This window comes from Haliotis rufescens, unplaced genomic scaffold (assembly GCF_023055435.1).
Source record: "Haliotis rufescens isolate VD_foot unplaced genomic scaffold, xgHalRufe1.0.p SCAF_102, whole genome shotgun sequence".
Lineage (NCBI taxonomy): Eukaryota > Metazoa > Mollusca > Gastropoda > Lepetellida > Haliotidae > Haliotis > Haliotis rufescens.
In genome coordinates, this window is record NW_025963783.1 from 737,779 (window position 1) to 757,107 (window position 19,329).

General features: G+C 39.5%; 1 protein-coding gene across 1 annotated transcript in view; it reads left to right on the plus strand.

Annotated features, from left to right (window-relative positions):
• The first annotated feature begins 8,408 nt into the window (after window positions 1-8,408).
• The window catches only part of LOC124122109 (sodium- and chloride-dependent glycine transporter 1-like), an 88,999-nt gene continuing 78,078 nt past the window's right edge, over window positions 8,409-19,329 (plus strand). Inside the window, exon 1 of the mRNA XM_048391931.1 lies at window positions 8,409-8,666. The gene's annotated coding sequence lies outside the window, so the exon portion shown is untranslated. The remainder of the gene's footprint in view (window positions 8,667-19,329) is intronic.

Genomic DNA, 19,329 nt, shown 5'->3' on the forward strand with positions numbered 1-19,329 from the left:
CCATCATCGAAATCGACCAGGCTCGCAACGTGTTTGTCAAGTAACTTTCAATTCATCCAAAAGAAAAAAGCAGAGACAATATGAAAGCCCCTCAGCTTTGGTGCGCCATACGGTGTGACCCGAGTTTACAATCTCACGTCATAGGTGTTTTTGCCAAAGATACTTTGCCCACTCTGACACCTGGCCAGCGTGCCAAAGGTGTGGGACTCATTGTCAACACAGAGACTAGCACACGAGAAGGTCGTCACTGGATCGCCATGTATTTCAAAGGGAATAAAGCAGAAATGTTTGATTCTTTATCAGAACGACCCGTGGATAAAGTAATCGATCACTATTTGAAGTCTGAGAATAGCTCCTCTTACACTAGCAAAAGAAAGCAATTACAATCTTCAAACTCTGATACATGCGGATTGTTTACATTGTATTATCTGTTATGTAAATTCAAATCCAATTTACGCATGGATGATATTGTACAGCAGTTCGATACAAATGATCATTTAATCAACGATGAATACGTTTCCGCATTTGTTTGTCGCTATTTTAGATATTGTACAGATTCGTGTTCACGCCATTTTCATGAGTCATGTACCAGATAATCATATGAAATGGGAATGTAATTTGTGAAATGCTTTGTTTCATGTCTATATGCTGTGGCAGAAGTCAATAAAACATCATTTTTAGTCCTCATTGTGTCATGTTGTGTATAAATACCTATGTGAGTAGTCTATCAAAAACAGTTCTATGGTAAAGAGTGACCAAGACACATCATCACCATGGAAGAAGAATTGAAATGTCTGTTGCCTTTTCAAACCCCTACTACCATATCAGTGGTGGGCGGGTCATCGAGCGGTAAAACATTTTGGGTTGCACAACTGCTAAAAGAAGTCAATAGCATGTTCGACCCAGCACCAAACCTCATTATTTACTGTTACGCTGTTTGGCAAGATGTGTACAATGACATAGAGAGATCTGTCAACAACAACATTCGATTTCGGAATTTTCTACCAACAGAAGATGAACTAAAATCGTATTCTTTGGAGTCTGACAAGAACTGTTTGCTGGTCGTCGATGATTATATGGAGCAAGTGTGTAAAAATCAGTTATTCTTACGTCTCTACAGTACTTTATCCCACCACCTCGGGATTTCCGTCATAAACATACAGCAATCGGCCTATCCCAAAGGAAAGTGTAACAGAACCATGTCTTTAAACACTCATTACTTCATGCTGTTGTCAAACCCACGTTCGGCACACGAATACAAAATTTTAGCATCACAAATATTTCCGGGTCAAGCGAAATATTTTTGGGATTCCTTCCAGGATGCTGTGAGTAGGAAAAAATACGGGTATCTCGTTATTGATGTGTCGCCCTATGCAGAAGAGGAATACGGACGTTTGCGTACGGGTATATTTCCAGGTGACGTGTGCAGGGTGTACTTACCACAGTAAGGAAAAATACAACAACAACAGGAAACAAACCATTGCGCATGACATTGTTGATGTGTGACTAAGAAGTACAGATGTGCTATACCCTTTTGGTTCATTTCGCTTTCACCTCTCAAACAGAACAGAACTAAGGCTCGAAACACGATGGATGTATGTGGGAGGTTTGATGTCGATTCAGTTACAGACTGCGCAGAAATGATAGAGCGCAGTACAGATGTGTACGGAGAAAAGTTTAACGACAGACTGAAATCCTTCGCTATCTGGCCTCTTCAGATGAAGCAGTCTCCAAAATCCATGGCAGAGGCTGGATTTATATACACAGGACAAAATGACAGAGTCTACTGTTTCAAATGCAAAATTCGCGTACACCGATGGATACCAGAAGATGACCCGATGACGGAACACATCAGACTGTCCCCTCGCTGTACCTTTATCCACAATGGTGTGCGAAGAACCAAAGGTCAACAAGGAAGGGTAGAAAAAAGAAATCTCTGTTGTTTTTTGTTTTTTGGGATGCAATAAAACACTATTGGCAAGCATGCACCTGTTCATTTGAGAGCGAGACAATCAAACAGTAAACACCATTATGAGTGAACTACTGGAGAAACATTTGACTTTTCTACTGATGCTGGAACAAGCTAACACCAAGCAAAGAAAAGCTTTGCTGACGCATGCATCGCGTGAACAGTTTATGGGTGTTATCACTCTGTTATACAACATTTTAAGAGGGAATATACACTTATCGGATGAGGATAAAATTCGACTGTCGCGTCACAAGAAGTGCATTCGATCCTTGGCCAGCAAGACAGTAAGTCGACGTGAAAAACGTGAGTTGATACTCGCACATCATTCTGTTCTCCCGGTTTGCATCAGAGCCTATCAAGCATAACTCTCGTCGTCAGCACAGTCGGAAGATAACGTTCATCATGAGCAAACCTTTGGTTCTTCTGACGAGGGAGACGTATCAAAGATTGATGACCAACCGAGAAGAACAGAATCCACAGACGACAGTGAATCAGACAGCGGAGGATCCTCAGACAGCGATTTCTAATAGACTTGACAATGATACATCACTACCTGTTACAGAGGGACAAACTGAAAGGAAGCTCATGCTTCAAGTTCCTGACCAGTTAATGAGAGACATTTCCTCTACGAAGACAATAGGGAGGTTAATGGCTTTGTGGTTGTTCGTCAAAGAAAACATTCTGAGTGGGCAATTGAGTTTGAATAAACATTTACAAGTTGTGATGAGCAATGGAGATGTATTGCATAATTCAAACATTGTGGACTTGATTCGCTATGTCATCACGTCACCCTGTGTTCAAAGCAGACGGCATCCGGAGGGTAACCAGGAATTTCGTAAACTTTTAAGACAATTAAACGTTCCAAAGCATCTCATGAAAAGCAGACAAAAGGAAGACAAAAAAGAAAAGAGTGTAAAAGCCTTAGTTATCAAGCGTAAAGCAGTTGATGGTGTGCCCGGGAACGCAAAATCGAGAAAATTAGAAGCTTTTTAATGCACATGATCATGTATATCCATATAGATGATGTACAAGTTGTCGATACAAATTATGCATAACATGAAATACATTGTTTGTGATAGTTTATGACAAACTAATGTTTACTTTTGATCAACATTGTTAACCTCTTGATGCTTTTCGTCAATTTTGGAAAAGGTTAGACAGTTTGTTTCTCAATGTATAATTTCATTGTGATAAATAAAATGTAGATCTCATTTTTCTTTTTACCGGTGTTGTTTTTAAAAATCCCCTTTCCTCGAGAACACTCCGTTTCACAATGGTTGCAGTCTATTTCCAAATATGGGGATTGAAACAGGAGAAGAAGTCTACATTTGCTTCCACATGACTTAATTGCAGTTGCAAACTTCAATCCCAAGGCCTTTTGGTTCTACAGTAAAACTCAAATCCCAAGGCATGTTGGTTCTGCAGTAAAACAATGCAGTAAACATACCATCACTTTGTATCAATGACATGTTACTGAGGGGTTAGATGCTTTACCATCATACTACATTGTCTTTGATTAAGAGGACCGCCTCCGTGGTCTTTTTACCGGTATTGTTTTTAAAAATCCCCTTTCCTCGAGAACACTCCGTTTCACAATGGTTGCAGTCTATTTCCAAATATGGGGATTGAAACAGGAGAAGAAGTCTACATTTGCTTCCACATGACTTAATTGCAGTTGCAAACTTCAATCCCAAGGCCTTTTGGTTCTACAGTAAAACTCAAATCCCAAGGCATGTTGGTTCTGCAGTAAAACAATGCAGTAAACATACCATCACTTTGTATCAATGACATGTTACTGAGGGGTTAGATGCTTTACCATCATACTACATTGTCTTTGATTAAGAGGACCGCCTCCGTGGTCTAGTGGTAGAGCGTCCGCACGGAGAGCGGAAGGTCCGGGGTTCGATCCCCGACCGCGTCATACCAAAAGACGTTAAAAGATGGTAGTTGTTGTTACCCTGTCAAGAGCTCGGCATCAAGGGGGCTTAAACAAGGACTGGTCGGCTCGGAGTCGGTATACTGTGTCTGAGTGGGGTATTCATGTTAAACTGCAGCATGGTATCTCAATGAGCTAGCACTACAAATCGGCATCAGTTCGGACTAGTACAAGCAGCCACACAAACACACACAAACACACACACACGTACAGGCACATCGCTATAAAAGTGCAATAATCTTGGACGCGACGTTAAACCCCACTTCACTTCACCTCACCCCTGATTAAGATGGTTCCCGATGTCAATTTGCGTGTTAAATGTATGAAGTCTTCTATTTTCCGAGGATGGACAGTGATATACAAGGAGAAGAAGTTTAAGTCTACATTGTTTATTCACTGATGACGTCGCAAGATGTAGTAAAGTAACTTTAGAAAGAAACAAAAACTGGAATCTTTGTAAAAAAAAAAAAAGAAAATGGTCAGTGATATAAAGTCATTGTTTACCATCTGTGTTGAATAAACTGTACTTGACGAAAGTTATTTTATTAAACCTACATTCATACATATGGACATTTAGCCGTAGGCATCACGCCCTGGAGTCTGGACCCGTCTTGTATTAACAGCAGCAGGTGTTGCGGGTATTGTATCCCCCACGATTGTCAACAGCAGGGTTGCATACCTATTATGCTTAGACCACATCCAACAACCGCATCGTGCTTGCCCCTCCACCAAAAATAACAAAAAACAAAAAACGTGTCTGACAGGTTCCCATGCGTCACGATTCTTTCACACAACACTTTCATAAATATGAACTCAGCACTCCCTATATCGATATTGTGTTATTTGAAAACAAAAAACAAAAAGATTAAATAACCACAGCTAGAAACACCCAGTTGGACTTGAAGTGAAGCTATATATATGAAATTTCAATTTTCAAAATTTCATAAGATTATCAGAAGATGGGTTTCACTTTTAATTTTCAACGTGTCCACAACTAGTTTCCAGTTCAGAATCGGGGAAGATTCGTCTTCTGATCAAGCATTGGACTTTAACGTCTCAGAACAACTTAAAAACATATTAATTTACTTTTTGACCGAACTTGATCTCTACGGAACAGAACTTTCAACTTGTCATACTGTGCCCAACTCACCTTAACAGTTGGCGGAACATTATTTAGTTTCGATAGAGAACAACGATCTCTATCGATTCAAAATAGGGACTGTTCAGTCATTTCAATTTTGGAGGTTGCCGAAATTAAGGAGGCCATAGAGCTCATCATTTCAGGTGAAGATACCATCCGACGTGTTGAATTCCAGAAGCAATTTCAACATTTGTGCTAATGTAAGTATTACAAGTTAGCATATTTCTTGATATAATCTGTTAATTATAGAACTCGAAGTTTTCAACCGTCAAAGAACTTGTCATTTTAAATTCACGCTTCCATATGTATATAATCATAATAGCTTAGTTTGACAACCTCTAATCGTGTGGGTATAACCTTTGCTTACCTACATAATTAGCTTACATACAAATTTGGTAAGCAACACTCAAATTGAGGCTCTGTGTGTGTGTGTGTGTGTGTTTGTGTGTGTGTGTGTGTGTATGGTTAACCATCTCAGCGTGAGACAATAGATACACGTGTCAACATTATTATATTTATCATGATAAAATTAGATATCCCATGTTTATAGAGTCCAAAGGTGAGATGAAGTTTCTCCCAAGAATTACATTGTTTATGATAGTTAAAAAACAAAAAAAACAAAATGCCGACATATGTCAGACAGGCTTTTCTCATGAGTTACAAAGTTTTATAATTTCAAAAGACATAATGCCGACACAGGTCTGTGATCTTTTCACTGTCAAAAGAAGATCAATGATACACCGCCTTATTTTTGTTGTACAAAGTCGACTCGTTGATTGACATGTCAACGGGGTTGTCAATTTTTCGCACGTACAGGTATGTCCTATGACACTATAAAAAGCGAACGTTATTCATTCGACTGATATCATTCCATAACGAAGCGCGGGATCTTGGTTGCGATATTGTGGTTTTCTTATTTTGTTGTCGGAAAAAAGGATATATCGACAACAAAATGTACACCAAACGGATCTATTCTTGTGTGTCCCCCGAGGGGTGGGGACACATACAGACACGTCGCGGGTGCCCCCTACTCTAACATCTACGTAATCAAAATGAGGGAGGGGGACAAGATCGTGATATCGGGGATTTTGTTTCCAAATTTGAAAGTAAGTGTTGTTTATCTACAACTTTGACATGATTGAAACAATGTTAAGAGTGGCGTTATATTCTAAAAAACGAAACTAATATTATTTTCCATGATGAATATTTTACAAAATATTATATTCTGTTTTCAGACCATCCACGGATCGTCAAGCGTTAAATGTGAAGATCTGATGCATTTTTATCACAGGTCCATTCTAATCAATCAAGAAGTCTGTCGATGTAAGTACAATGTAATCAAAAGATCCATGTTTGTTATTATTTTCAAGATTTATAGAATATGATTATATGTTCTCTTACATCGAAGAAAGTATATGAATTCAGAAATTCTACTATTAGATGTGTGAATTTGAACAAGGTCTTTAAATTGCTTCCATAAATCATCTTATTTGCTTAAATCTTGAACATGTTAAGACCCGCCTGTGATGTAATATAAAACAAGATAACAAAAAATATGTATTCATGAATAAGAGAGATATCTCTTTCAATATTATTATTAAAATACGTGCTTTTGAATTATCACCAAAACTGCTGTTCCACATGCATTTCGCGAGCATAGTAAGTGTTTGTATGTACGGGTGACAGTGGGGTGATTCAATATTACTGATGTCTCAATATGCTTTGAATTACCTACCGATCTCTTTCTCATCCCTAGCATTTATTCTTAAATTTCAGATACAACGTCAACTTCAGTAAATGCCACTAATACTTTACCTACTACTACTACTACAACTACTACTACTACTACTACTACTACTACTACTACTGCTGCTGCAACTTCTATTGCTACTACTTATATTTCTATTACTGCTGCTACTACTACTACTGCTGCAACTACTAGTGCTGCTGCATCATCTATTGCTACTAATGATACTTCTATTACTGCTGCTGCTACAACTACTGCTACTACTGCTGCAACTACTATTGCTACTACTGATACTGCTATAACTGCAACTACTCCTACTTCCACCACTGCTGCTACTACTACTAGTGCTGCTACTACTACTACTACAGCTGCTGCTCCTTCACCCATATTTATTCACTCTGCCAATGCTACAACCCCCATATATTATATTATATCCTCTTCTCACATAGTTACTGATGATTATGATGATGATGACGATGACGATGACAATGAAAATGATGATGTCGAGGCAGTGGTGGGGAGTGAAACAGGTACAATTATAATAATATTAATTGCTATCGTTTTATTCATGAGTACCAAACATATAGATGTAATATTATCAGGCATCATGATCCTTACCACATTGTAAACTATATGTATGTTTGTATGTATGTATGTATGTATGTACCACTCAATCTTCAGAAAGTACAGTTTAATAATAATCATTTCTAGCTATAACTACTGTTCTTAAACATTTTTATTCACACCGCTTTTTTCCTTTCTTTTCAGCCCGTCTTAAATCCCTCACAGACGCTATAGTTTCACTGATTGTGCTTGTATTGTTCACGATAGCGTCGGGTATTGTTTTCCGTTTTAGGAAAGCAATACTTCGACGCTGCCGTCTCGGACAACACCATCACAATCAGTGTGAGGTATCCTATGTACCTGCCTCTCCCCCACCCTGCCGTCGTCTTTCTCTTTCCCTCTCCATCATCCCGCCTCTACTATCTGTTTCTAACCCAATGCATGAACTTTCTTCTGTTGCAGCCCCATCACTTTTTGTTAGATCTGTTTCCACCCAGACCCCTGTCACTCCTCTTGTCTCCACTCCTCTGACCTCTATCGAGCCTTCTCTGATCACTCCTCTGACCACTCTAGCACCCAATCTCACCCCAAAGATTCCTTATTACCCCCCACCCTGCTCGATCCCTGATAACCCTCCACCCTGCTCGATCCCTTTACCATCCACCCCACCATCTTCACCCTGTAGTAGATTCAACCTGCCTCCCACCCCACTCATGGACAGTGCCACCCGACTCATAGACAACCTTCCACCCTACAGACTTACAACCCTGGGGAGCCGGCAGTCTTACAAGTTGAGACGATTGGGAGGGAAAGGAAGGAGACAAAACAAAACAAAACAAAACCTAGAAGTTCAGTAAATTTGTTTCTACTTTTGATATTAAAAAAATAAACACAAGTGTACGTTTTATATTGTGTTCTGTTCTCTGTTATGTCATGCTAGAGTAGTACTGAGACCGTGCGTGTGAAGGAGATCACGTGACGGAGGACAATACCCCTGAGTTTACATATGTGTGTGACCTCAATTTAACCCGTGGAAACTTTAGGCGTAGTGTGCCCTGTTACGTTGGGTGAGCCAGACAGTGTTGAAAAAATGTTATGCAAACACTATCGGCTAGGTCGGATAAACATTACCAGTGTTGGCAAGTAACAGTTTTTCATCAAGATCATTCATTCTTGTCGGGATCATGTGATTGATGCGGTCGGTGAAACACACTCATTATACCATGGGTTGAGGGTTTAACACTGACAGAGACAAGAAATCTCTCTTCCGTTTGTTATAACGAGGGATGTATGTCACAAGTCAGCTAAGGTTAGTAGTCTCAAACATTACTCCGGTCAGTGTTTCAGTCAACATGTGTAGGTCGATCAACCTGGTGACCTAATTTTGATTCAGGACACATCCACTTGTCATCAAAGTTTAACATAGCCCATCTTAGAGAAATCTGATAAAGATATATAAGAAATGAAGAGTAAGCCCATGTTTTGAAGTTGACTCAGCTGGAAGATTGGTTACAGATGTATGTTTCTTCATCTTAGTTTGTGACGTGATTTTGTGCTGATAATATCATTCCTTTCCGCGTCTGAGAAACCACTTTTTAAAACTACTCTCCGGTTATATGTACTGAAATGATGAAATTCAACTATCAATATTCTCGTTTAAGGTTTGAAAACACATTGTTAAAGAACAAGAGTTTTATGCATTAAAACTGAAACACGCTTGTATTGTTTTTTTCAATGAAATAAACTTGAGACATGATTTATTTTTTTTCATTGTAAATTGTTGACATGTGAAAGGATATCGTATAAAATGTCTTGAAACGACGTTATTTCACTCTATTTTTTCTGATGAAAATGATTCTGGGTATGGGTTAAACGAGTATTTTTTCCATTGAAATAGGAAACTGAACCGACATTTTGAACTCAAACATCTTTTAGAATAAAAAGAATAGAATTTTACAGTATTAAAACGTCTTATACCAGACTGGCATACACTACAGTCTTCAACACACGGGTTTCGCGAGACCGACTCTATAGTTCTCCGAGCTGACCTCTAGCTAGGAGTCAAGACTGTTAACCCTTATTTTTTTATTTAGTTGTCATGGCAACTGAATGTTAAAAGGAACTTATAAGAGGTAACACTAGAAGAGTTAAGAACTGGACATGTGGTTTCTATGGAAATTCAACTTACACCCCTCTTTACCACATGTGACAGTCATTACTTCGCGAAATACATGCATCAATGGCATATGTCTAACAATGACATTCCTTTCCCCGTGAATCACATTTGAATCTCGTAGTAGCCACTTCCATACAGGGACACTCATTACTACGCTGTGTTCTCACTTAATGAAAGGACTCATTAACACACTGCATTCGTGCATTGGAACAACAGACCTCTCATTAGCCTTTCTGACCTGTGACGTCATGATTATATTTGACTATAAATGACTTAATGCACTTGCGGATCAACTTAGTCTCATATCGCTTTGTGGAATGGGGCCCCATAGAACTGACTTGTAGGTCAGGCGCGAGATTCAAACCGAGCACACGTGACACGTTCATGGCAACGTCCGCCATCTTGTTTTTAGACACTTGTTGTTCTACGTTTAACGAATGGTCAAGTAATTATTTGCATGATTGCATCCAATCAGTTGACTCTTAATGAACGTAATTGAATATCGGGAGATCATTCTACATGAACCTGTTCCTGGGTTTTTTAATCCTACCACACATAGCCCGCCCCCGAATGTGCATAGAGAAATGTCTTCAACGCAAAAGGTTCAAATGTTCACCACATGTTCTCGCGCCAAAATGGTCTTACAATGACATTCCATTCCGCGTGAGTCAAGACCCAACCCAACCCCCGGTCGTTGTAACATGTCCATATAGGGACATTCATTACTATCCCGTGTTCTACGGTTAACGAATGGTCAAGTCATTAATTGCATGATTGCATCTGGTCAGTTGATCCTTTATTAACCTAATTGACCTGTGACGTCATGCATACATTTGCATATTAATGAGTTATTTTGCATATTAATGAGGCAATGACGTTGACAACACACCCCCACCCTCAAGGTCAAGGTTATATGACGTCATCAGTCACGTGGGGTTACTAGGTGCACTTGTGACGTCATCAAATGAGGATGTGAGGATGGATAGTTATCCAAAGTTATCTACTCACGGGCAAGGTGTATTCATTTAGCTAGCATGTGATGAGAGGGACTCTCTGAGTGAATTTAAATGTTAATACACATGTCTTTCTGTATGCGTTCTTACTGTTAGGTTGATTAAGGACGTACAATAAAAGTGAGGGTCTCTTCACATAGGAAGAACCTTTTCATGTATTATTGAAAAAGACATCGCATCGCATTTCAATCATTCAAAAGATAACTTTTGAAACGCAGAAAGTATTACGAGCTGATTTGGTTTTCAGTCAATACGTGTGGCATGCCTGGCGATGACGCTAGCATTATTTGTGTTGTGAAAGAAGATTAATATTATCGAAGTTGTTTCGTGAATTCAACACTGTAGTCGTATATCTCCCATGACAACAAACCTTAGTGTCTATAGAGGTTATCACGCGAGTGTGTTTGGGGATGGTAAATATCCTGCATTAGGAATAAACATTGTATATAGCGAGCCTTGGCGAGCTAAATACATAGTGTTTATTCCTAATACAGGATATTTACCATCCCCAAACACACAAGCGTGATAACCTCTTTATCATATAATGTCATTCTTTAATTCTGTGCTTTAAAATCGCTTTCCCTCTCTCACAAACATTACCGAAACATTGCGAGTTTTCCTGGAATGCGCGCATTAATATTTATTACGTCACAGGGTAAGTGATGTGTCAGTAGGACTGTGACAGTAGCCAATATAGTTCCAACTGAAATCTGTTTCATATACAGTGGCGAAGCAACTTATACGCAAAACAACAGTTGTTTTTAATTGCCTTTCGTGGCAATCCATCGGTCTGTCCGCTAGAGTAACTGCCCTTTGTCAAAGGGAAGCTACTCTAACCCTAGTCTATGAGTCACGGCCACGGTCAGACGTTGTTGACAGTCGGTCTGTCCTTTCATAACGTTAAGAAGTGTAGTCAGATGTACACACAGTGACAAATCGAAACAAGGTAACAGTTCAAACATATTTCGGCCGAATCCAACCATTTTGATTTGTGGAGAAGGTTTCAAGCCACAGAGGTCTACAAGCACAGATATGGCTACTAATCCCGCTTGGCTAGGCCTCGTGCCCTCGCAAAATTGTTTCTCGAAAGTTGCCAAAACTTATAAAATGCCTTAGCTACGTCATGGTTAGACACTGATTTTCAGTATATTAGACTGTTCGTTTGATAATGATGGCAATTATCCCTGTAGTTTATCCAGATTCACGATGGTTAATTCTGACTCGATCGCCGAATGACGAGGGCGACGCCATGTTTGTTTATAAACAGTGAAAGTAGTCCTACTTGACCTTTGGTATTTGCATCTCTATCCGCATATGACCCCAACGGATATCGTTTTTATCCGTTGGCTTTATCCTGCCGAGAAACCTACCCATTATATGATAAATCTATTTACGTGCGGATACTTGTGTGAGATCGGAATGTCCACATGTTTTCCTTTTGGGTTATTTTTGAATATCACCAGGGACCTTTTGAATATAACGAATAATAGTTGTCCTATATCGTGTGGTGCGTGATATTGCGTCTTACGGTACTGATGTGACAAGTTAACCCTCTATATACAATAGTTGTATTGGTAGTTGTAATAAATGTAGCAGTAGTGATATGATAGTTCTGGACAGTAACTAGAAGCCATTTTTGAAGTAGCAGTGGCAGTAGTTGTGATAGCCACTGGCCACTGGTAGTAGTAGTAGTAGTAGTAGTAGTAGTAGTAGTACCAGTTCTTGTTTGGGTGCATCAGCTACCCAGACAGTCTACATGGCAATTTAACATTATTTAAGAATCACTCACTAGATGGACCCCTATTTTTGAATCCATTAACACACATCATTTACTATAATTGTGTCAATATATATAAATTGTCATTTTTCTGTTTTGTTATAGTGCAAACCATTTCGAGACTATTCTTAAAAACTTCAATTATCCACAGCACTGTCTATGAATGTCAAGTCCCGGTGCCCGTTCTGTCATGCTATTATCAACCTGTACCCTTTCGATATATTTCAATCCATCAACAATAGATATGGCCGCTGTGGTCTCAAGCTTCACCCCTGAGTTTTCTCTTCGGTCAACACCCTTAGTATCCGTATTGTGCATGCATCCTGATAACAACCTCTGGTATCAGTCTAGTTTCGTTGGCCGCTGGGGCCAACGTAAGGTCAAAGCAGAAAATCATCACCACCCAGGTGTTGCCGTTTTACGTCCTGTCTAGTAGTGGGTAACTGTGGAAACACCTACTGTCCGGATCTTAGAAAGAAAACACACATAACACAAGTTTTCTGGGTGTAGGGTGCATAAAATGTCAAAAATGGTGGAAGTTGATGTCCGGCCGAAACTATGACTCAAATCTCCATGGTCCACTCTAAATCTTGCAACTTGCTGACCTCTTATAATCAGGATATCGGGATGGCAAAGGTGTGGTTGATTTTGCCAAATTCCTCATGATTTCCATGGTTTCCTGCATCTAGAATCTGTCCAACAGCATACGGATGGTAGCTAAGGGTGTTGACAGAAGAGAAAAAACACAACCAGACACTACTACAAGCCGAGAAAGAGAAAGGATTTTTTAATTGGTCAATTTATACAATCACCATTCAATACACATCGGATCAATCCCATAGGTGTGGTAGAAGCGCAATATTCACACAAACTGAGACTGATAGTAGACTTGCCAGCACCACATGACAATGCTGAGCATCCATGCCTCAATTCGCTATCCGCCAAAGAGCAGTATTCTCTCACCTTTGTGCGCATCGATGATGCCATAAACATTATTAAACAGTTGGGAAAGGGTCCCCACATGTGCAAAGCTGACATAGCTGATGCCTTTAAACTAATTCCAATTCCCCCGTCCATCTGACATCTTCATGGAATTTTGTGAATGGATCAAATATTTCATTATACCAGGTTAGTCTTTGGTTGTCGGTCCAGCCCAAAACTATTTGACATCCTCTTGGATACTTTACGCTTGATTGTTACAAATGTGTTCAACATACCTCACATTATTCATGTGCTTGATGATTTCCTGACAGTAGACTCTTCACTGGCAGAAGGAAGAACAATGTCTTAGCTGCTATACACGTTCAATATTCCACTATCTCATTACAAGACTGTTGGTCCTACACAGTTGTTGGAATATCTGGGGATTATTCTCGAATTGCTAAACATGCAAACCCGACTTCCGCAGGAGGAAGTGGAGAGAATTGTGACAATTATCAGTGCTGTTCTAACAGAAAAGACAGTCATCAAAAGAAAGTTATTGTCCATAAATGGACACATCATTTTCACTATGTAGGTCATCAGAACAGGCAGAGTCTTCATCAGCTTCCTACTCAAATTGGCCCACATAGTGACTCACCTTCATCACTATGTCACCATCTCCAAAGAATGTTTCTTTGACTTCCAAATGTGGAGAACATTCCTCACAACTTCGAACTGTTGTTCGTTTTTCTTTTTCCTTCCCAATCCCCCAGTTCGAGCTATACATTGACGGGGCAGCATCTGTGGGATTTGGGGCCTATTTCAAAGGTCACTGATTTGCAGACAAATGGCCAGAGAATGTACTCTCAGCATGGAAACTTATCCATTGCCTTATTAGACCTGTTTCCAGTTGTTATAGAAGCAGCAATCTTGGTTCAACAGTGGTGCAACAAAAGCATTAGGTCTTTCTGTGACAACACAGCAACTGTGGACATACTGCTCAAAGCATGTTCAAGATCACCATTCATTATGCAGCTTTTGTGTAAACGTGTATCAACAACCACTTTCATGATACTTACCTACCAGGTCGCCTTACCTTAATTGGTGATGCTCTATCTCGTTTACAGCTAACAAAGTTTCACAAATTCGCTCCAGCAGCCGACCGAACGCCAACTATGTGTTTTGACCTCAAACAACTGACCTTGCCGCCAGGCAAGAGGTCAACAGCCTTTGCGAAAGCAATCTCATAAAAAATCAAGCCGTCTATAACTCAGGTCTAGCTGCATTCCTTACATTCATGTGCATGAAGCGGAGCCATTGGCAGCACAGTATCTGCTGTCAGAGCAGGTGTTAATAAACTTTGTGGCACATTGTCACTGCAGATTGGGCCTCAAGTATGCCACCATCAAACACCATCTATGTGGTATACGGTTCAGTTATTTTAAAGGGGGCATTACTGATCCCTGGTATTATGCTCCTATGTATCGCAAACAGACAATTCTCAAATCTGTCAAGCGTGTTCAAGGTGACAGGTCTCTGACGCAGCTGCCATTACTACAACTGTGCTGGACAGACTTGTAACTAGAATGTGACAAGGGCATATTTTCTCAGTATACCTCAAGACTCCTCACAGCTGCCTTCTTTGCATTGCTCAGGTGTAAGGATTTCACATGTGACAAGTTTGACCCTGACGTCAATCTCTCCATCATTTCGGTTGTCCTCGCGGCCAACCTCACACATTTTGACATAACCCCCAAGAGCTCAAAGACTGACCTTTTTCGCCGTGGTGTTAGCCTCACAATATATGCTGTGAACACAATATGCTGCCTCCTAAGGACCTTGCAAGCCTATGTATAGCTGTGATTGCGACATGGTGTGGTTCCAAGTGACCATTTATTTGTAACGGATGATGGCACTATGTTAAGTAGACAATATATTGTGCTAAAACTCAAAACTGCGGTAAGGATAATTCCCTCATCAGTCATAACACGTTTTGGTAATACTCAATATTACAGGCTATTTGCTGGAACAGTCATCGTATAATTTCAGCGTCCTTTAATGCCAGTGTGTCCCAATGCTTGAGGACATTTGACACTTAATTGAGTGATTGACACCACACTGAGTCTTAGCTGTATGCAGGTGCTTGGGGTTGACAGATGCTTAGTAAAAATAGTAACATGAGAATCCCCTTAATGACAAATATATATTGTGTTCATGTCTGTGCTGTATGTATAGTTTTAGCTGTTACGCAATGTCATCACAATAAATAGTCTGTTGCATTACTGTGTTTATTTGGCAATATATACCAATATTTAATGCATCTGGTGAATGAGTCACAATATATATATTACACCAACCGCACTCACTTAAAACAACTGAACTTAAATTAACTTTCAAACCCCATTTTGAACAATATTTCAAAAATATATTTTTTTTCTTTTGCAAACCAATAACATTTTCAGAAAACAGACACAAATCTGCATATAGTAATAAAAGCAAATCTAAAAAGCCTGCACAAACAAAAATCTCTTGCGCCAAGCTGATTCATCTTCAAGTTGGTTTATAAACATACTAAATAGAAGTGGACTTTGAACACAACCTTGACAAGCACCGTTTAAACAATCAAAGTATTCGGAAATGCTAACATTTGATTTATTTAGAGCTGCCGATATCTTAGAATACATATCACTAATTATATTCAGCATTTTGCCTTTAATATCTTGTTGAGCATAAAAGTTCTCGATTGGTAGAATCAAAAGCTTTATGAATGTCAACGAATAAACAATAAAATCTACCCATGGATTTGGATAAATATTTCTGAATAAGTGATTGTATTGGAAACATATTATCAATTGTAGAGTACCCAGCATGAGGTCAAGCTTGACACACATACATATTTTTCCGCAAATGGCCATTAAAGAACTTCCACTGTAGTTGTTCACATAGTTTGTAATGCCTTTCGTATGAAGTGGGAAAGTTATACCAGTGGCAAAGGGAAATAACCAGATTCAAAAATACTATTTAACAGAACATGTCAGTATGGAAGTAACACATCACCTCGATGTTTCCAAATTTCAGGACGAATTCCATCTGGTCCAGCGGCTTTACAACACAAAGATGACAGTGCTTCTACTCCATTTTGTGCTAGTTTTGTGAGGAGTCTGACATGCCATACCAAGTCGAAGGCTTTGCTTCAGTCCGGAAATACTGCGGCTAAGTATTGTCTGTTTAATTGAGCTTTTAATATTTCATTTTCCAGTCTTAGAATATGGTCTAGGTACGAGTATCCCTTCCTGAAGCCTCTTTGGTCAGTTGTGATGTAGTTGCCACTTTCAAGGCGATGCATGAGCCTTTTTATAACCATTGCATCCATAGCTTTGCACATGTTTGAGGTGAGTGAGATCGGTCGATAAGAGTTTGATAAAGCTTCGCCATTCCCTTGCTTAAGAAGCAGGATAACTGCAGCATGTTTCCATGCTTTTGGGACTTCCCCTTTGGACCATATCGTGTTAAACATCTCAGTGAGTAAGCTTTTGGTTTGATCAGGTAGGTTTTTCAATATCTCGTAACTGGCTGTGTCAAGACAAGGTGCTGTGCCTTTTCTATGTTGTATCACATCATCAAACACTTGTCACAGTAAACGGTATATTGTTTACCAGGTGCTTGCTTTGGCTGTTTTGATATCTTATGCATAAGCATTTTGTCCTGTCTTAATTCTTTGCTGCAATTTGTGTTGCTGCTGACAGATGAGAAGTGCTCGTCTAGAAATTTGGCCTTTTCTTTGACTGTATGGGCGTTGGCTAACTTGGGACTTTTTGTGGGTTAATGCTTACCCCTGATTGCGTGTATTTTGCTCCAGACTGTTTTAGCATTTGTTTGTTTTTTTCATTTAGAGATTTGCAGGTCTGCCATGACTCTTTTTTAGAATCGTCTATGAGCTGTCTTATATTTGTCCTAGCTGCTCGGACTTGGGCGCTTGCTGATGTATCTCTGTTTGACCTATTTAGGGCTTTCTTTCCCACTGAGAATTGATTTTTAGCTGCGGCAATAATTGCTGAGGTGAGATTTTGGCAAAAAATATCAGGATTATACGAGGCAAATTCTGAGGATTTGAATGATATACATTCCTTCCTGAATTTAGGCCAACAAGCCTTTGCATAGTCCCATGTGGGCTTAGGATTTGGCTGTTCCTCTAATTGTGGTGGGCTACCAATGTAGGTGAGTATAGGAAGGTGATCGCTTCCCCAAGTGTCATCATGGACTTGCCATTGGCAATGTGAGGTGAGGTTGTCGGTGGCTATTGTGAGATCAATTGAATTCCACGTGTTGTGGACTTGGTCATAACGTGTGTGACTGTCGTTGTTCAAAGTTATGAGATTGTCGTCCTCAACCCATTTCTCTATCATATTGCCGTATTTGCATGAATCATTCCTGTCTTCCCAAAGAGGGTTGTGGGAATTAAAGTCGCGAAGGATTATGCCATTTTTTGCCGACAATTTGAGCTACTCTTGTTAGCTCTTCCATGTTCGTTTCATGGGTAACCCTGTGGTATATGTTAGCTGTGCGTAATTCTTTGCCATTTGCCAATTTTAGGAAGAATACTTGGGTTTCAAGGTTTCCTTCGTTGATTCGTTTGATTCGATATTTTTTTAGGTACAGCTGTCGTGGACAAGGGTGATTAGTCCTCCTCCCTTGTTGTCAGGCATACGTCGTTTTCTGTCTTTTCTATATTGGATGTACCCTGGTAGTGTGAATTTGGCTTTTTTGCTGTGTTTAGTCTCCTGTATTAGAATGACATGCGGCTTTATCACCTGCTTTTGACGAGTGCATTTGATAGTGTTTCTTTCTCCAGCACATTTATACCAGCAGAAAGTTAAGAAAATATCTTGGCAATGATGAAAGGATATTTTAGCTATATTCATAGCCAATTTCCTGTAATAATTAACTGTTATCTTTGGTATCCCGAACACTAATATTCAGCATGCTCAGTGAGCAATTGTAGTAGGTTCGGTTCGTTTGTTGTTTAACGCCGCACTCAGCAATATTCCACCTATATGACGGCGGTCTGTAAATAATCGAGTCTGGACCAGACAATCCAGTGGTTGATATCATGAGGATCGATCCTCGCAATTGGGATCGATGACATGTATCCCGTAAGTCGCCTTTTACGACAAGCACAGTCGCCTTTTACGGCAAGCATGTTTTGCTGAAGACCAATTCTACCCCGGAATCTTCACGGGTCGTGAGCAATTGTAAAAATCACAAACTCTAATGAGATCCTGTACACAAGGACCTACCGACAGTCTGACTTCTCTAATACCCCTTATGTTACACCCAGCAAACTTCCTCTTACTAATTCTTAGGAAAAATTCTCTTTTTAAATTTTACCAAAACAAAACGTCTTACTTTGAGAGGGGGAAATGTCCATGTGGAGAATTGTCCTGTGGGGAAATGTCTATGTGAGGATATGTATGGATCCCGTGAGTCCATATATACTCACAGCAAATTCAAATATCCTACATGTACCTGTGTAAAGCATTATGTAGAGGAGAACAGAGGAGCAAAGAATTACACATTACATTACATTACATATTACATTCACACGAAAACAAACAATAGTAGACATAGTACTGAATGATACTTGAAACTTTATAGCCCCTGCGTAGTTTCTGTGGAGGCTTTCGCATTGTAGTGTAAGTAACAAGAGAACAAGTGTCAACATGATATATACTTTATTTACAATGTTGTAATTAATTTCAACACATTTATATAAACAATAAGCAAATTAATAAGACCATGGATAATGCTTTGTTGCACGTTCATTGTTTCGTTTTCATTTTTACATAACACAGTAAGATGAGGTTTTGGATATGGGATTCCTCTGGACAAGTACTAAAATAACAACTAACACGTCTCACATTTTAATTCTGGAAACCCATTTGCCCAGAAACACTGTTCATGCTGTGTCCAGTCTCGGTGAAAGATATTTCCAGAATTCAGTATGCGGTTTTCATGGGTACATACTAAGGGGGAAAATGAGAAAAAATGTTTCGAAAACTCACAATTTAGACTATGTCGCCAATTG